The 16,799-nt window shown below is 40.5% G+C and overlaps 1 protein-coding gene and 1 non-coding gene across 2 annotated transcripts in view; one reads left to right on the top strand and one right to left on the bottom strand.

The window, feature by feature from the left end:
- LOC134226108 (xaa-Pro dipeptidase) overlaps positions 1 to 16,799 on the top strand; it is a 445,683-nt gene that overhangs the window by 137,409 nt on the left and 291,475 nt on the right. The window contains exon 2 of the mRNA XM_062706662.1: positions 1,866 to 1,883. The gene's annotated coding sequence lies outside the window, so the exon portion shown is untranslated. The remainder of the gene's footprint in view (positions 1 to 1,865; positions 1,884 to 16,799) is intronic.
- Positions 8,054 to 8,129, bottom strand: Trnav-aac (transfer RNA valine (anticodon AAC)). The gene has a single exon. It is a non-coding gene; the product is annotated as a tRNA-Val (tRNA).

Genomic DNA, 16,799 nt, shown 5'->3' with positions numbered 1-16,799 from the left:
CTGGAAGAACTTTCGAAGGAATTCCTGGAGGAACTTCCGAAGGAATTTCTGGAGGAGCTTCCGTCTTATTTGTCTTATTTGTCTTATTTGTCTTATTTGTCTTATTTGTCTTATTTGTCTTATTTGTCTTATTTGTCTTATTTGACTTATTTGTCTTATTTGTCTTATTTGTCTTATCTGTCTTATTTGTCTTATTTGTCTTATTTGTCTTATTTGTCTTATTTGACTTATTTGTCTTATTTGTCTTATTTGTCTTATTTGTCTTATTTGTCTTATCTGTCTTATTTGTCTTATTTGTCTTATTTGTCTTACTTAGGCCAGCACCACTGTTATCACCCAAATACTTTTCATAGCTTGTGTGGAAACCTTGTACAGAAATCCTCCCACGATATTTTCTAATGTTCTAGATACGGCTCATGTTTTCATTTTCCAAAACCAGCTGGAGTTTGTTTATTTTGATTTCCTCATTGCGTGATTGGTCGGCGCTGCTGCTGTTCTCTCGCCGAACCACTGCATGAGTGATAAATTTCTTTCCCATTGTTGCCAATTCCTTTTGTTCTCCGTTTACGGCAAATTCTCAAGCAATTGTAAACTGCATAATGATGAAGTAATTTTGGCGACACTGACAGCGTCATTCTGGCGGGCTGAATTGGGCAATTTTCTCTCTCAGAGAGTGCTACCACGTGCTTTTTTAACGGAAAACCCTTCCCTCAGACCTTAATAGTAGCGATGAACAATTACAAACATTTTCACAAAATATTCGTTTATTCATGAAAAATTAAAAACTTTCCACAAAATAATCAATCAAATTTTCCATGTACAATAAACGCTGTAGAAGGAGGGGTCATCTATGGAAAAAAATTTATTGCTTTTTATATTTTTTATGGTAAAATTCATATTTTTGTATTGTATTATAATTTTTTTGTGGATAGTTTTTCAGTTTTGTTGAAAAAAAAAATTATTTTGTAGAAAATTTTGTAGCTAATTGTTTATTGCGCTTATATTGATTTATTTATGGGAATTTTGATTTCTTCAATGAAAATATTTTATAATTGCAATTTTTGCTTTTTAAAGTGCTAATTTGTTTTTGTTTTGTGGAAATATCTTAATTGTTTGATTTGATTGATCATGATTTCTTCATTGGCAATTTCCTTTTTTTTATGAAAACTTTCTATTTTTTACTGAGAGTTTTTATTTTAGTCATTATTATCTCTCTCTTTTTACGTCTACCTTTTGTTTTCCTCACTATCGTTCCCTACTCATCACTTCGCCACTACCGCATCACACTTCTCACTACTCATTCCTCACGTCTCATTGCTACATCTCACTACTCATTTCTTATTACTCACTACTCATTTCCATTTCTCAGTACTTACTTCGATGATCTAATTTCTTACTTCTTAATTGTCACTTTTCACTATTCACTTCGAACATCTCACTGCTCACTTCACAAGCGCGTACAACATTTTCTAGGTGTTAGGTACCGCCATCGGGGGTGACAATGGGTCTGGTGGTGAGAATGGGTCATTATTCTCACCGGCAGTCTGAATGTCGTAGAGCAAAATCGTTCAAAAAGGTCTCTTATATTTTAGTCTTCTTGCCCTCAGATGCATTCAGTCTATTCTACAAGCATTCTAAGTAGTTGAAGCAGAGACCCAAACTCACCCCCATTTGACCCATTGTAACCCCCGACGACGGTAACCATTTTCATCAACAACAAAAATCATTTATATAAGTATACTAACTTTGGTTCACAATTTTTCTCTACAAAAATTACTAATAATGATGAATGTAGTAAAAAAATGCCATTGCTATTATTGATATTATTTAGTGTAACTAACATTTTTTTCTTTCTTCTGTTACAGGACATTCCTATTTAAACGGTAAGTACGTTATAAATAAAAGCGGTGGTGTTGGATTATCAGCTATTAAACATTCTTAAATTCTGGCCTAGGATATCACACACATTGATGGCACCAGAAAAGCACCAATTGCAATACTTTTGATGTAACTGGCTCAATGATAACTTGGCGTGAGCAGTAAGCATTGTAATTCGAAGCGGAATTGATCAACATATGACCACGCTGATTTTACTTTAGTCGAATTTTACAATGAAGATTTGCTAACGTTGAATACGAAATATCTTATTGGTGATGTTGTTTGAAAAAAAATGCGAATTAGTAAGGCTTGTACGCAACAAAATCTGGACACCTTTAAACGTATAACTTTTGAAATAGCTCATCAACGAGTGAAATATTTCGTAGATTGATGAATCTATGTCTGTACTTTCTGAAAATATATTTCTTATGAGTGGTACAAGTACGTAGTGAATAATAGCGTCGAAAGAATTGCAGGTTCGGAAAGAATTGTGTGCAGTCGCAATTGAAATTCGGGTCTCTCGATCCAGAAAATGACTAAAAACATTTTGTTTTCATGTGAACACTGCTCAAAGCGTTTTAAAATTTGTCGATGCTTGTTCGACAATATCTAAAACGTCAGAGAGTGGAACAAAAACGGATTTTATGAGCTGAGGATGCCAGATCATTCGGCACGAATTATTTCTTAGAAAATTCAAATGTTACCAAGTTTCGTGCATACATCGAAGCATCGATAAGGAATGAAGCCATTTGAAGTGAAAAACGTACCGAATTAAACCAACAGCAGTTTATTTTTATTCTTAAAGTTATGTGTCCAGATTTTGTTGCGAACAAGCCTTATTCTTCGAACTTTTTAGTGGAATGTCTTGACTTGTCATAAGACGAGTTAGTACTATCTCGCTTAATTCCACCACTTGATTATTGCTTTATAGATACGTATTAACCGTTGTATAGCCAGCAAAAACACCCTTAACAGGCCGGCAGGGTACCCTGGTACCCACGAAACTAAAATGCTTATATCTCTGGAAATTTAAAATCGATTTAAACAATTTTGGGCTTATGTGATTCATAATTTTCTCTTCTATCAAGATGTTATCAGGATGCACCGATCCGGTCAATTCGATTCCTGGAAAATCCGGATTTCCAGGAACATGTCCTGCATAAATGATACTGATTGTAGATTTCGGCATAGCTATTCATTTCATTCATTTATTTAGTTAAATAGGCAATTACCTTTGATTGAACTAGCACTAGTAGTTGATATTGAAGGGATCATCGACTTATGAAAATATAGAGATGAGGAAAAGAAAATTCTTGAAAAGCTGTTTGAAATGCCAGATCCAAGTAACCCAGATTTTGTTTAATATGGCATTATTTACTTCCATGAGTCGAGTCATAGAACATCGACTTATGGAGGTTTGAATGTAGCAAAAAGTGAGAAATAAAAGACAGAATTATCGTCTTCGAACAAAGATCGTATGGACTTTTTTTGTATCAGGTGCAGCTTAATTCCTGGTATACCGGGTAGCCTCACGTATGTCTTGGGTGATCACATTGATAGCGGTTATGTCTCCAATTCCACCACAATATCGCTCTTTTTCTGCCATCCCCACCCCATCGCCGTTGTGTATGACGGGGTTCTACCATAGATTGGACCAAAACTGCGTGACTTCTCCAATCTCCGGAAGGCCCTCGCCAAAGTCGGCTTTGTCGTTTCGGATGTGGTTGTAGAGCTCCCTTTCGTTGATGTTTAACATTCGATTTTGCTCCTTCCTCTTCGAACATTCTCCATATCGTCGCAGTCGTTTAGCAAGAGCACTCAACCGCTGTACATGGCTGTCGAGGATCTCAGTTATGTTCGCCTCGGTGAGATCACGGAGTTCTGTGGGTTTCACAATTTCAGCAAAATTCCGAACTAACCTGGTTGATCGATTCCCCTGCTTGTACTGTGTTAATCGACCAACCTTTGACCGCAGTGTGGCGTCGCATCCACCCGGGTTTTTCGTGCTTTGGGGCATGCGCGTCCATCACTCTCACCTTGTGGGCGCGTTCGCAATCCCAACGTTCTTACAACAGCCACTGCAGCCGAATACTCGATAAATTGCAGCTCTTCAAGGTTCTTCACGGTTCCCAAGTACCAAATATAGTATATTAACAATATAGTCCACTTCGTAAATCCCCATATATTAGGCAAGAGACAGCACATTAACACCATCTTGCGTCACAAAAGGCAACTAACGCCTAAAAACGATAGCCAAGGGGTGCGTTAATTGCGAAAATTACACTAATTTTACAATTTTTGAAAATTTGATTTACATTTTTTTTAATTTTATTTTTAAACTCAGATATCAAAATGGGGTCATGGGATGATTTCTAGCATATCATTTTGAAATGGTATGTTGCATATTGAATTATACGTTTAAGCGCCCCTCGGAATGTCTCTACACTACATTGCTTGCCTTTTGTGACACCGCGGCGCTACTGCATTGTCTCTTCAAATCAGCCAGAGTGGACTATATTGGTAATAGAGTATATTTGCAAGTACTGTGGCAAAATATCCTGGTTAAGAATGCTTACTGTACTCGTCAACCGATAGGAGTACTGCAACTTGGGTATCCGGTGTCGGGACATGGGGTCTGTCCCACGGAACTGTGTAACTGCTGTGCCCATATGATTAGCTAGTTCGTCCTTCAATTGCTGTCGTTGCAATTCCACTGTTGGTCCTAGAGCGGCGGGTGCAATCGAATCGCGACGGTTACTAGCGATTAATGCATCCAACCCAACAGAACTCCTTCTCGACGTATCGCTCGATCTTGCCTTCTCCTCCTCTCCTAGTTCCCTCTGCACTTCCCGCTTGATGTACTCCACGTCTTCTGGAGTCAGCATATTATGTGGTTGGTACGTCATCACGTCACGTCACGTCACGTCACCACGTACCGTCCGCCATCTGCAAACCCAGCTTAGATGGTACGCAGCACTTTCCTTTCAAAAACTCCAAGTGGGCGTTGGCCTCCACGAGCATCGTCCAGGTCTCATGTCCGTAGAGGACTAATGAGCGTGTTGTAGATTGTCAGTTTGGTACGGCGGCGAACTGTCTTGCGGAGTCCAAAGTACGTACGATTTCCAGCCACTATGCGTCTCCGAATTTCTCTGCTGGTATCATTTTCGGCTGTCACCAGTGAGCCCAAGTAAACAAATTCTTCTACCACCCCGACTTCGTCACCACCGATGCAAACTCGCGATGGGTGGCTCACTAGAGTGGCCCAAACTTATAATGAAAAAGTGAAAAGTCTGGAATTTCAAACCTTGCACCCTTAAATGACAGTTTGGGGGTCCCAGAAGCTCATTGCTCTTGACTCCTCAGGGAACCTATTCCGGAATTGGCAATCCGGGCTTGAGTCAATTTCAAGAAGTTTGACACCCATATTGTTGGGGTTCCAATGAGAAATGTTTTTAGCCAACACCAGCCCCCGGGGAACCTGTTCCAGAATGAAGTTTGATACCCATATTGTTGATGTTCCATTGAACAATGTTTATGGCCACGTATAACCGCTCGAGGAATCTGTTCTGGAATTGTCAATCGAAAGTCTGCACTTCTGATGGACCCAAATCAATAAAAATCAATCTAATGATGAATTTTCAAGAAGTTTGATACCTATATTGGTGATTAGCTATGCCGGACAGCAACCCTGCAAAGATGGTGTTCGCTTCCGATCCGGCAGGTACGAGACGGCGTGGAGCGCAGCAAGCGAGATGGGCAGACCAGGTGCAGAACGACTTGGCGAGCGTGGGGCGTATCCGAGGATGGGGAGATGCGGCCTCGAACCGTGCATTGTGGCGTCAATCTGGAAATCCGGATTTCCAGGAACATGTCCTGCATAAATGATACTGAATGTAGATTTCGGCATAGCTATTCATTTCATTCATTTATTTAGTTAACATCTAAACAGATTATACGTGGCCATAAACATTGTTCAATGGAACATCAACAATATGGGTATCAAACTTCATTCTGGAACAGGTTCCCCGGGGGCTGGTGTTGGCTAAAAACATTTCTCATTGGAACCCCAACAATATGGGTGTCAAACTTCTTGAAATTGACTCAAGCCCGGATTGCCAATTCCGGAATAGGTTCCCTGAGGAGTCAAGAGTATTTTCTAGCAATGAGCTTCTGGGACCCCCAAACTGTCATTTAAGGGTGCAAGGTTTGAAATTCCAGACTTTTCACTTTTTCATTATAAGTTTGGGCCACTCTAGTGAGCCACCCATCGCGAGTTTGCATCGGTGGTGACGAAATCGAGGTGGTAGAAGAATTTGTTTACTTGGGCTCACTGGTGACAGCCGAAAATGATACCAGCAGAGAAATTCGGAGACGCATAGTGGCTGGAAATCGTACGTACTTTGGACTCCGCAAGACAGTTCGCCGCCGTACCAAACTGACAATCTACAACACGCTCATTAGTCCTCTACGGACATGAGACCTGGACGATGCTCGTGGAGGCCAACGCCCACTTGGAGTTTTTGAAAGGAAAGTGCTGCGTACCATCTTCGCTGGGTTGGCAGATGGCGGACGGCACGTGGTGACGTGACGTGACGTGATGACGTACCAACCACATAATATGCTGACTCCAGAAGACGTAGAGTACATCAAGCGGGAAGTGCAGAGGGAACTAGGAGAGGAGGAGGAGGCAAGATCGAGCGATACGTCGAGAAGAAGTTCTGTTGGGTTGGATGCATCAATCGCAAGTAACCGTCGCGATTCGATTGCACCCGCCGCTCTAGGACCAACAGTGGAATTGCAACGACAGCAATTGAAGGACGAACTAGCTAATCATATGGGCACAGCAGTTACACAGTTCCGTGGGACAGACCCCATGTCCCGACACAGGATACCCAAGTTGCAGTACTCCTATCGGTTGACGAGTACAGTAAACATTCTTAACCAGGATATTTTGCCACAGTACTTGGGAACCGTGGAGAACCTTGAGGAGCTGCAATTTATCGAATATTCGGCTGCAGTGGCTATTGTAAGAACGTTGGGATTGCGAACGCGCCCACAAGGTGAGAGTGATGGACGCGCATACCCCAAAGCACGAAAACCCGCGTGGATACGACGTCTGAAGACCCGCATCGCCACACTGAGGTCAAAGGTTGGTCGATTAACACAGTACAAGCAGGGGAATCGATCAACCAGGCTAGTTCGGAATTTTGCTGAAAATGTGAAACCCACAGAACTCCGTGATCTCACCGAGGCGAACATAACTGAGATCCTCGACAGCCATGTACAGCGGTTGAGTGCTCTTGCTAAACGACTGCGACGATATGGAGAATGTTCGAAGAGGAAGGAGCAAAATCGAATGTTCAACATCAACGAAAGGGAGCTCTACAACCACATCCGAAACGACAAAGCCGACTTTGGCGAGGGCCTTCCGGGGATTGGAGAAGTCACGCAGTTTTGGTCCAATCTATGGGAGAACCCCGTCAAACACAACGGCGATGGGGTGTGGATGGCAGAAAAAGAGCGATATTGTGGTGGAATTGGAGACATAACCGCTATCAATGCGATCGCCCAAGACATACGTGAGGCTACCCGGTATACCAGGAATTAAGCTGCACCTGATACAAAAAAAGTCAATACGACCTCTGTTCGAAGACGATAATTCTGTCTTTTATTTCTCACTTTTTGCTACATTCAAACCTCCATAAGTCGATGTTCTATGACTCGATATCGACTCATGGAAGCAAATAATGCCATATTAAACATAATCTGGGTTACTTGGATCTGGCATTTCAAACAGCTTTTCAAGAATTCTCGCTTAACTTTTCAAAAGGTCCTAAGTAACATTTTTTTCATGAATTAATTTGAATTGCACAATCAAAAGCTTTCATGTTGTTCTGTTGATTGCGCTATTCAAATAAATTCATGAAAAAAATGTTACTTAGGACCTTTTGAAAAGTTAAGCGAGAATTTTCTTTTCCACATCTCTATATTTTCATAAGTCGATGATCTCTTCAATATCAACTACTAGTGCTAGTTCAATCAAAGGTAATTGCCTATTTCCGGGGATTAAACCACCCGACTTGGACGTTAATTTACAATGTTATGAAAACTCATATGTGAATATGTACGTTATGTGGAAGATATTGATTTGGAAAATGTATTGGAGGTAACCACTTTCCCTTCGATGGGACTCGAACCCATGACCCTACAGTACGTTAGACTGGTGCTTTAACCAACTAAGCTACGAAGGACCTCCGTCGGCCTTCGCAACCTAGAGCCTACTGAAGTATTAGCTTGTGAAATGGTTTGCGAGTGATTTGACTATGCGTCCAATTTGGGAATCTCGAGCTCGTTCAGTAGCTCAGTATTCACATATGAGTTTTCATACTAGTGCTACTTCAACTTCTAGTACTGAGAAGAATTTAAGGTTTTTGATTGGTTTCCAAACGTCCAATCTTCTCCTGATTTTTATCGATATCTAGAACTGGAAATTTTACGGCCTACGAGCATACAGAACGCGAACGAGCTATAAATGTGTCTTCGATTTCATAAAACCCTTAAATTGTAAAACACTGGGATTTTCGAGAGCCCATCTGTTTCTATCTGTTGCAATGTTTCCGAATAATCTCGGCAGAAGCTGTGCTGAGGATTTCTTAAACTGTACCGAATCTTCAACAGTGCTAGCCAAGATCTCGGCAGCTGATGATTTTAAGTAAAATATGTTTCCGTTTCGGTTATGTATCGGCATATTATTAGTTCATTCCATAAACAAAGTGTGGAAGCGCCTAATTAGAAATCATTCTCAGTGATAGATAATTTTACAAAAAATACCATGGCCGTCAGTCGACTGTTCTCAACCTCGCAAATTCAAGGGCACATGTCGGTCGGACCTTCAGTATTACGAAATGAAAATTTTAATCATCTCTGGCAATCTAACTTCTAGGCTGATTTTTAGTAAACAATGGCAATACTGCGAGCCGAATTTCCAACACAGCATCTGTAGCCCTGTACAAGATGAATACACCACTAGATGTTCCAATCTGCCAAATTCACGATTCAGCCATCTAGGATTTCAGTAGCCAGCGAGTTTGCTAGGGTATAAGACCCAATAGTGGAGGAACTAAGCACGTTCTATCACTATTTGTTGGTTCACACCAAGTCCATACTTCATTCCACTTACCTCGAGTGTGCATACGAATAACCTTTCGTTTCGTTTCGAATAACCTTATATTTCATCGAAAAACTGAGCTAACTGCAGCAACACCCATCATTGTTTCCTAAAATGGTACCTCCAATTATTGGTGCAGTGTTCCAATAGTTGCGGTAATTTTTAATTCGGGTTCCTGTAGTTGCGAATCTCATTGTTTTCATATGGGACTCGCAACTATGGGAACACTACCGCAACTGTTGGTGCAAGGCTGAGAAAAATATAAGGTATTTAAATGATACTTTACCGATTTTACGGGAAATCCATAACTGTTTTCTGTTATTTCGTCTATTGACATGTCAACAAATTGGTAGACTAGATGGGTTGCTGCGTTTGAGACGTGTATTTTGTAAAAATAGCACTACCGCAACTATAGGAACACCCACGACTATTGGAAATTTTACCCCATATATTTTGCACTGAAAATGAATTTTGCACCCCAGCCTTCTTCTTGTCCATAAATTAGGCAGATTGAAACACCTAGCTGTGTACTCATCTTGGTCCTGTATGCTGTAAATTTTCACTTTTCAATGTTGAAGCAAAAATAAATTTCATCTAGAAGCCATGACATAGGTATTTGGTATTCCGATATTTTCTAACGAAAACTCCAACCGGGTTTGAACCATCATTCATACATGGATTTGTATCAGAAAGCGATCTAGGTGTTTCAATTGAAAAGAAAATCACGCGTAACCTTTGTTAATTAGCGTAATTTGTGCATATTAATAAAAATGAATAGACACAAAGTAGGAAATGTTAAAACAAAAAACGATGGTGTTTTTGATATACCTTCGATGATTTAGACAGCGTGCTAATAAATTAGCTAATATTAGAAAATTTGTTTTTAACAGCATGTCGGTAAAAGCACGCTTACCAAACAAGCAGCAGTTCAAGGTTGTTTGAAGAGGAACAGGACTTGGGGGAATGTTATAGAACGCTTGTTAAACTATTTTTTGCATTCGTTCCAATGTATTGAAAAAATAGCGTTTTGTTTCAGCTAGGATTTTCAACATCTGGACAGAGCTCTAAAAATATTCCGTGAATAATAAACGACAATGCGTCTCCATATTTTCTCTCAAAATAGTGAATGAAGCGGTAAGCACGTTCCACTTGCTGAATCTTAAATCGTGGAAAAGCCTTTTCATCCTGCTGGTTAATCAGGCCCACTTCCCTGCCATATTGCTCTATATTTGAATGGAGCTGCCAGCCGAATAACAATGTAGGCATATAAGGATGCCGTATTATCGGGCGTCTGGTTGGGCGGTAGCTTAATGTTTACCTTCACCCACCACACCACCAGAAGGAGCAAAAACCTCTGGTTATGTGGGGAAGGGCTGTGAGATGAAGTATATAAGCAACTGCGAGTGCGTCAGTGTGGGTAGGTGCGTGGGATGAGGAACTTCTTCGCTTTCGATGTCTGATGACTCCGAATGTGCTCCTCTTCAGCACCCACTTGAGATTTTTCCTACACGTACAATGTTGCAACTGTGGTTCGTCTTCTTATTTATTTTCCCATCGAGTTTATGGAAAAAGGAGATGTTGTTGTTTTTGTGCAGATGGTGCCGGCGCTGCTTGTCAATATTGAGGAAAAAGAGCGTCCCCCAAGTGGAGACGAGAAAAGCTTGTCTTTGCTGCCATGTTGGCCTTATCGAAAGCGTAAACAGGCTTTTGATATTCTGGGAATCTGTTATGAAAGATTCATCACTACTTTTCTTAAGATTGATTGGTCGAAGAAGTTTTGTTGATATCTAAATCGCACAGAATACCCATTCCAGCACAATTTGTCGCAACTTGTGTCCCATGGTATTGTGCGGTTTGGTCCGGCAGAAGCAGTCGTCTGCGAGGCGTGTCCGTCTTTGGTGATTGGTCGATGGAGAAGGACGCGGATAGTCGAGGCATGCTGCGATGGATGTGCGTAAGATGAATGCTTGAGCATTCATCTGTCAACTGACGAAAGAGTAAACACGCTCACAGTTATCCACCAATTATGTATCATATACCACACATTCCCCTTCTGCTCCGAAAAAAAAATTTAAAAGAAAATCCCAAGGCATGGGATTTTTACATGCATTTTCACAGATGGAATTCTTATTCTTACACACAGGATAGATTTTACGTTTAAACTATTTTTTTTGGAGGGTTTATGTAAAACTTTTTCTACTCGTATTTACAAATGTCCAAATCTAACATAATAATGTTTGTGGACGAAGATTTTAGTCGATTGCTTAGCACGAGTAAGAAAACGATCTACCAAAGTTTCACCCCTATGCGCATTATGGTTTTCTCAGATCGTGCTCTAGAAAAACAAATGGTTTCCAATATGGCTGATTTGTGGCTTTTATGTATAATATTCTCATCAAATCCGTTTTATTTCAACATGTTCCTAGTCGAATTCAAGGAAATAAAAAAATTTCCACAATCTTGTTTACATAGACCGGATTTATTTCGAGGTGAATCACTTTTCTATTACACTGATCTTTTAATCGTAATATATTTAGTATATGTATGTTAGTCTCATATTAGGTGTATGTATTCACTTCATAATCAAAAAATCAATTTGTTGAGGTCGCCAAGATCATGTGTCTCAAACTTGGTCTCAAATATAAAATGTTTATAACCTGTCATTGTTTTGTTATCAACATTTCAAATCAGAAACACATGCAATCTCTAGTTCTACCAGATAACATTTTACTTCTCAAGGAAAAATCGGCAAAACCTATTCTCTTCATTAACTTTGAATAATTCTATGAAAAATGTTTCCTCTATCTTTTCCGCATCACACTCAAGCTTGTTTGAGTGTGTGTTGTACAACAAAAACCATCGATCGTGCTTCACAACCTAAGCAAGCATGCAATCGCTTCTCAGGAACGCACGCTAAAAGGTGAATATATTCTAATCCAAGCGTTTCGTAGGAACACAGTTTGATACGACGGTCTACTCTGTTCGATTAAAGAGTCTTACGAAGTCCAAAGCACAGAGAACAGACGTTCATCTTCATTCGCGTGCTTGTGTAAAAGTTTGTACTGGTCATTTTAAAGTATGTCGTTATGCCCCCGTTGCGCGGTGCTAGTGTGCTGATAAATATGATTAAAATTTGCCGTGTTTTACTTTTTAGTACTAGTGTTCATTCCGAATTGCTCCTAGGCTCGCTCCTAGGTGGCAGCACTACATTGTTTATAAAGTATATGCTAACGCCATCACTTAGTGGAATTGAGTTTTTATGTCGGGCAGCGTTGGCGGCGCTGAGGTGCGATTTAAATCTTTACACACGTTTTTAACGAAATTTTGTTCGAGCATCCATGTCTATTCTCTGTGTCGAAAGTAAAGACAATTTTATGTTACAATACATATACGGATATTTCTCGCTGGTACGTTTTTAGCTTGTCACCAGTGAACCCAAGCGTACAAATTCATTAACCAGCACGAGTTTATCACCATCGGAGAAAAAAAAAACTTTGACAGGCTCAAAAACCAAAGATACAAACCTTGAGCAACGTTTGATTAGAGCCGAAAAGCCAACTATGCTGAACCGATAAAAATGAGGTTCATGTTTTCTATAACTAATTTAATTCATTGATTGAAGTAGAAACTTATTTCGTTGCCAAAAACATGTCGATGATATACGTAAATGGTTATATGATAACAGCTAACTTAAAGATGTAATTGCGGCTTTGAAGGGGTAAGCCAAACTGCAATAGCCTGACAGGAATACCTTCTGATACCCAACTTCGCTTATGAGGAATTGATTACTTTCTCCGATTCGCTTAGCATCCCTTTTTCCCTTTAAACTTCCTTCATCTTCATGCCATGCCATGATATCAATGCGGTCGACGAAACCAAGTAGCTGAACAGACCTTGTCAAAAGCATACCACTCATTTTGGTGTGACACACTCTTTTTGAATAGTAACCCAAATATATGCTCTAGCTCTATTAGAATACTGATTAAATTAATTAATGCAAGAACTTCATTTCTACATTTTGCTTCATCTTCATCCGTTTCTCAATCAGAATCTACACAAGTATCTCGTTCCAAACACACTTTTCTTGCACTTTCAGAAATCTATGACGCACTTATTTTTTTTTTGGCACCACAAGCCAAAGCAATCCGATGCTCTTCCAAAGCATCTTCGACTTTGCAAGTCGAAACCGCTGCAAGTGGTCTTCCAGACGCACTTGTTTTTGGCACCACAAGCCAAAGCAATCCGATGCTTTTCCAAAGCATCTTCGACTTTGCAAGTCGAAACCGGTGCAAGTGGTCTTCCAGACGCACTTGTTTTTGGTACCACAAGCCAAAGCAATCCGATGCTCTTCCAGAGCATCTTCGACTTTGCAAGTCGAAACCGGTGCAAGTGGTCTTCCAGACGCACTTGTTTTTGGCACCACAAGCCAAAGCAATCCGATGCTCTTCCAGAGCATCTTCGACTTTGCAAGTCGAAACCGCTGCAAGTGGTCTCCCAGACGCACTTGTTTTTGGCACCATAAGCCAAAGCAATCCGATGCTCTTCCAGAGCATCTTCGACTTTGCAAGTCGAAACCGGTGCAAGTGGTCTTCCAGACACACTTGTTTTTGGCACCACAAGCCAAAGCAATCCGATGCTCTTCCAGAGCATCTTCGACTTTGCAAGTCGAAACCGGTGCAAGTGGTTTTCCAAACGCACTTGTTTTTGGCATCACAAGCCAAAGCAATAAAAAGGGAAAAAATCAATATCACTTACCATATTTTTCAATTAAATGGCAGGATCGCCAAATGTGCGGTTTGGTCCGGCAGAAGCAGTCGTCTGCGAGGCGTGTCCGTCTTTGGTGACTGGTCGATGGAGAAGGACGCGGATAGTCGAGGCATGCTGCGATGGATGTGCGTAAGATGAATGCTTGAGCATTCATCTGTCAACTGACGAAAGAGTAAACACGCTCACAGTTATCCACCAATTATGTATCATATACCACACAGGTATCAAACATGAAACTGAAGTTTACAAATTAACTTTCCTTGCCATATTGATTAGCTCAGGGAAATTCAGAAATAAAGCTTACTTTACACAGAAAATCAGGGAAAATATTTTAAAACATCGATGCCGAGCTTTATTTTCTTTCACAGATTTATCTACTCGGGAGTGAAGTAAAGCGTAAGTGGAGCGTTCTGTCGGCGACGGCGCTTTCCATTTCCTCCTCCTCGAGGTCGGTCGGAGTTTGAAGGTCAAAAAGGATATCGTATCCCGGCCGCAGATAACAGCAACGAACCAACTTGTTGTTGTCGCTGGCACAGTCCGTAAGCTGCGTCGTGAGGGAGCAGCTTGAATTTCTGTCCGTTCGGTCGGAATGTATTCGCATCGAATGTATGTTAACTTATTTATGTATATAACTGAGGAGGGTGCTCTAAATAATTTATTGCGCTGAAATAATTCTGGAAATTGCGATGATTGATGGTCGGATCGTGTTTATTCCGAGCGAAGAACGCGGTTGGGACGGCTCAACCATTCGGAGCAAGTTTATTATCAATGTTTATATTATATATATTAATATTATTTATACAAAGTTGTACCAGAAGGCCATAATTTCACTCCAAAAATCAAATTTTGATAGGAGGCTTGGAGACACATGGTGATATATCAATCGACTCAGCTTAAAAAACTGTATGTATGGATGTGTGTAGCCCATGCTTTTTTTTTGTTAGATGCGTTTCATATAGAATGACTTCACCGATTCGAGTGCAACTAATTTCATTCGACGGAGCAAAGTTCCTAGTTGGACACTATTTTTTTTTTGTTTTTCAATAAATCAAGCAGTTTGGATTATACTTCTATTTTTTAATCAACAAAAAAGCCGTGGCGCAACCCATTACTGTCATAATTGAGTAATTTTTAAGCAGCAATTCGAATTCAACATAGGGTAAATCACTACTTGAGCCTATAGACCCGATTCCCGGCTCATCGCACAGAAAACTAATGATTTATACTGTTTGCAAGCCGTAGGTTTATGATTGATAATTTTAATAAGTCTCTAATTTATCTCGCACAATATTTAATATTTTTTAACAATTTATTTTACTCCTAGTTGAGCCAATTATAGAAAAAAAATGTAGATATCAAACAGTCGCTCTTCGTTTCAACACCACTAAATAAATCTACTAAACGAGCAGAGCAGAAAAATAAGTAATTTTTGGTCGGCGCTTGGTGCGTTTTGGCTGAACCCCGACCATATGTCCAGTGAGATGGGAATGGAAACAGTTCCCCTATGTGACTCGAGTTGAGATAATTGCGACACTGTAGTGTGCCATGACAATCATAATAATGGCGTCGAAGTACGTGTATCTATCAATATTTCGAACCCCATTTTCTGCCAAAAACACAATACCCAACGTTCACTGGCCACTGTCCTTGGCACGTTTCACGTATCACGGTATGATAAGATAATATAGTATTGATTATGAATAATTATCAATTGATTCCAAATGTGAGAAATTACCTCCGGTAAACTCACCTTCCAAATAAAAATTGCAATCATTATCATTCAAAAACGGTTGTACAAATGATCACTGGTGGAGCTAAACTGAGGCATGATGAGTCAAGTTACACACGAATTTAAATATATGTACTCATAAGATCGTCTTCAGTTTCCCGTATTTGACTCTACTTCAGTACGAGACACTGAAGACGACTTTACTTTTTGGGTCTTAACCCTTGTGTGGCCGCCTGGGTACCCGGGTACCTTTTTGAAATTCAATTCGCGATAACTACTAAATGAATTTCCATAGTAGGAGGTTGAAAACTCTGTCACATCCACAATAATGACGGCCAAAATAGATTATACGGGTTAACTAAAATTTTGATTAAGGAGGGGTGAAGGAAGGGGTTCCGACATTTCTTTACCCTTTAAATGGTCGGCAGGGTAACCGGGTACCCACGAAACTAAAATGCTTATATCTCAGACAATGTTTAACCGTTATCAACCATTTTGGACTCATTCGATTCAGAATTTTGTCCGTTATCGTGCTGTCTTAGGATAAGACTGGTCCGGTCCCTCGGATTACCGGAAAATACAGTTTTCCTAGGGACATGTCCAGCATAGATTATACTGATCGATAGGTAATTTGTTTCTGATTGTTTTAGGGCCACCAGACGTGCTGACTTTATGGGTGGGATACTGGCTCACATTGTCTTCTCTTGAACCTCTTACTATCATGTACTTCGTCTTCGACGTGTTGATTACTAGTCCACTTAGCTTCCCTCTTCAGTCTGATGTAGGCTTCCCCCATCTTCTCAAAGTTTCGTGCCATAATATCTATGTCGTCGGCGAAGCCAAATAGCTGGACGGACTTATTGAAAATTGTACCACTCGTGTTAATCCCTGCTCTTCGTATTACCCCTTCCAAAGCGATGTTGCATAGCAGACACGAAAGACCATCACCTTGCCGTAACCCTCTGCTCATTTCAAAGAGACTCGAGAATGCCTCTGAAACTCAAACTACGCACATCACCCGATCTATCGTCGGGTTATGTGAACCGGTTATGAAACCGGTTACGTGAACGGTTTAACTTCTCATAGAACTTTCGTGTGTTATTAGCGCGGTACAGTTGTTCCGTCTCTTCACGGTCTCGATCTTCCTGCTGGCGCTTTTTACTCCGAAAATCGAGTTTTGTCTGCTCCGCGCCCGTTTATGTCGTGCCTCGTTCGTCCTCGTGCGCTGTTGCAGCAATCTCGCCCATGCTGCATTCT

This window comes from Armigeres subalbatus, chromosome 3 (assembly GCF_024139115.2).
Source record: "Armigeres subalbatus isolate Guangzhou_Male chromosome 3, GZ_Asu_2, whole genome shotgun sequence".
NCBI lineage: Eukaryota > Metazoa > Arthropoda > Insecta > Diptera > Culicidae > Armigeres > Armigeres subalbatus.
This window is presented reverse-complemented; position numbering and strand designations above follow the sequence as displayed.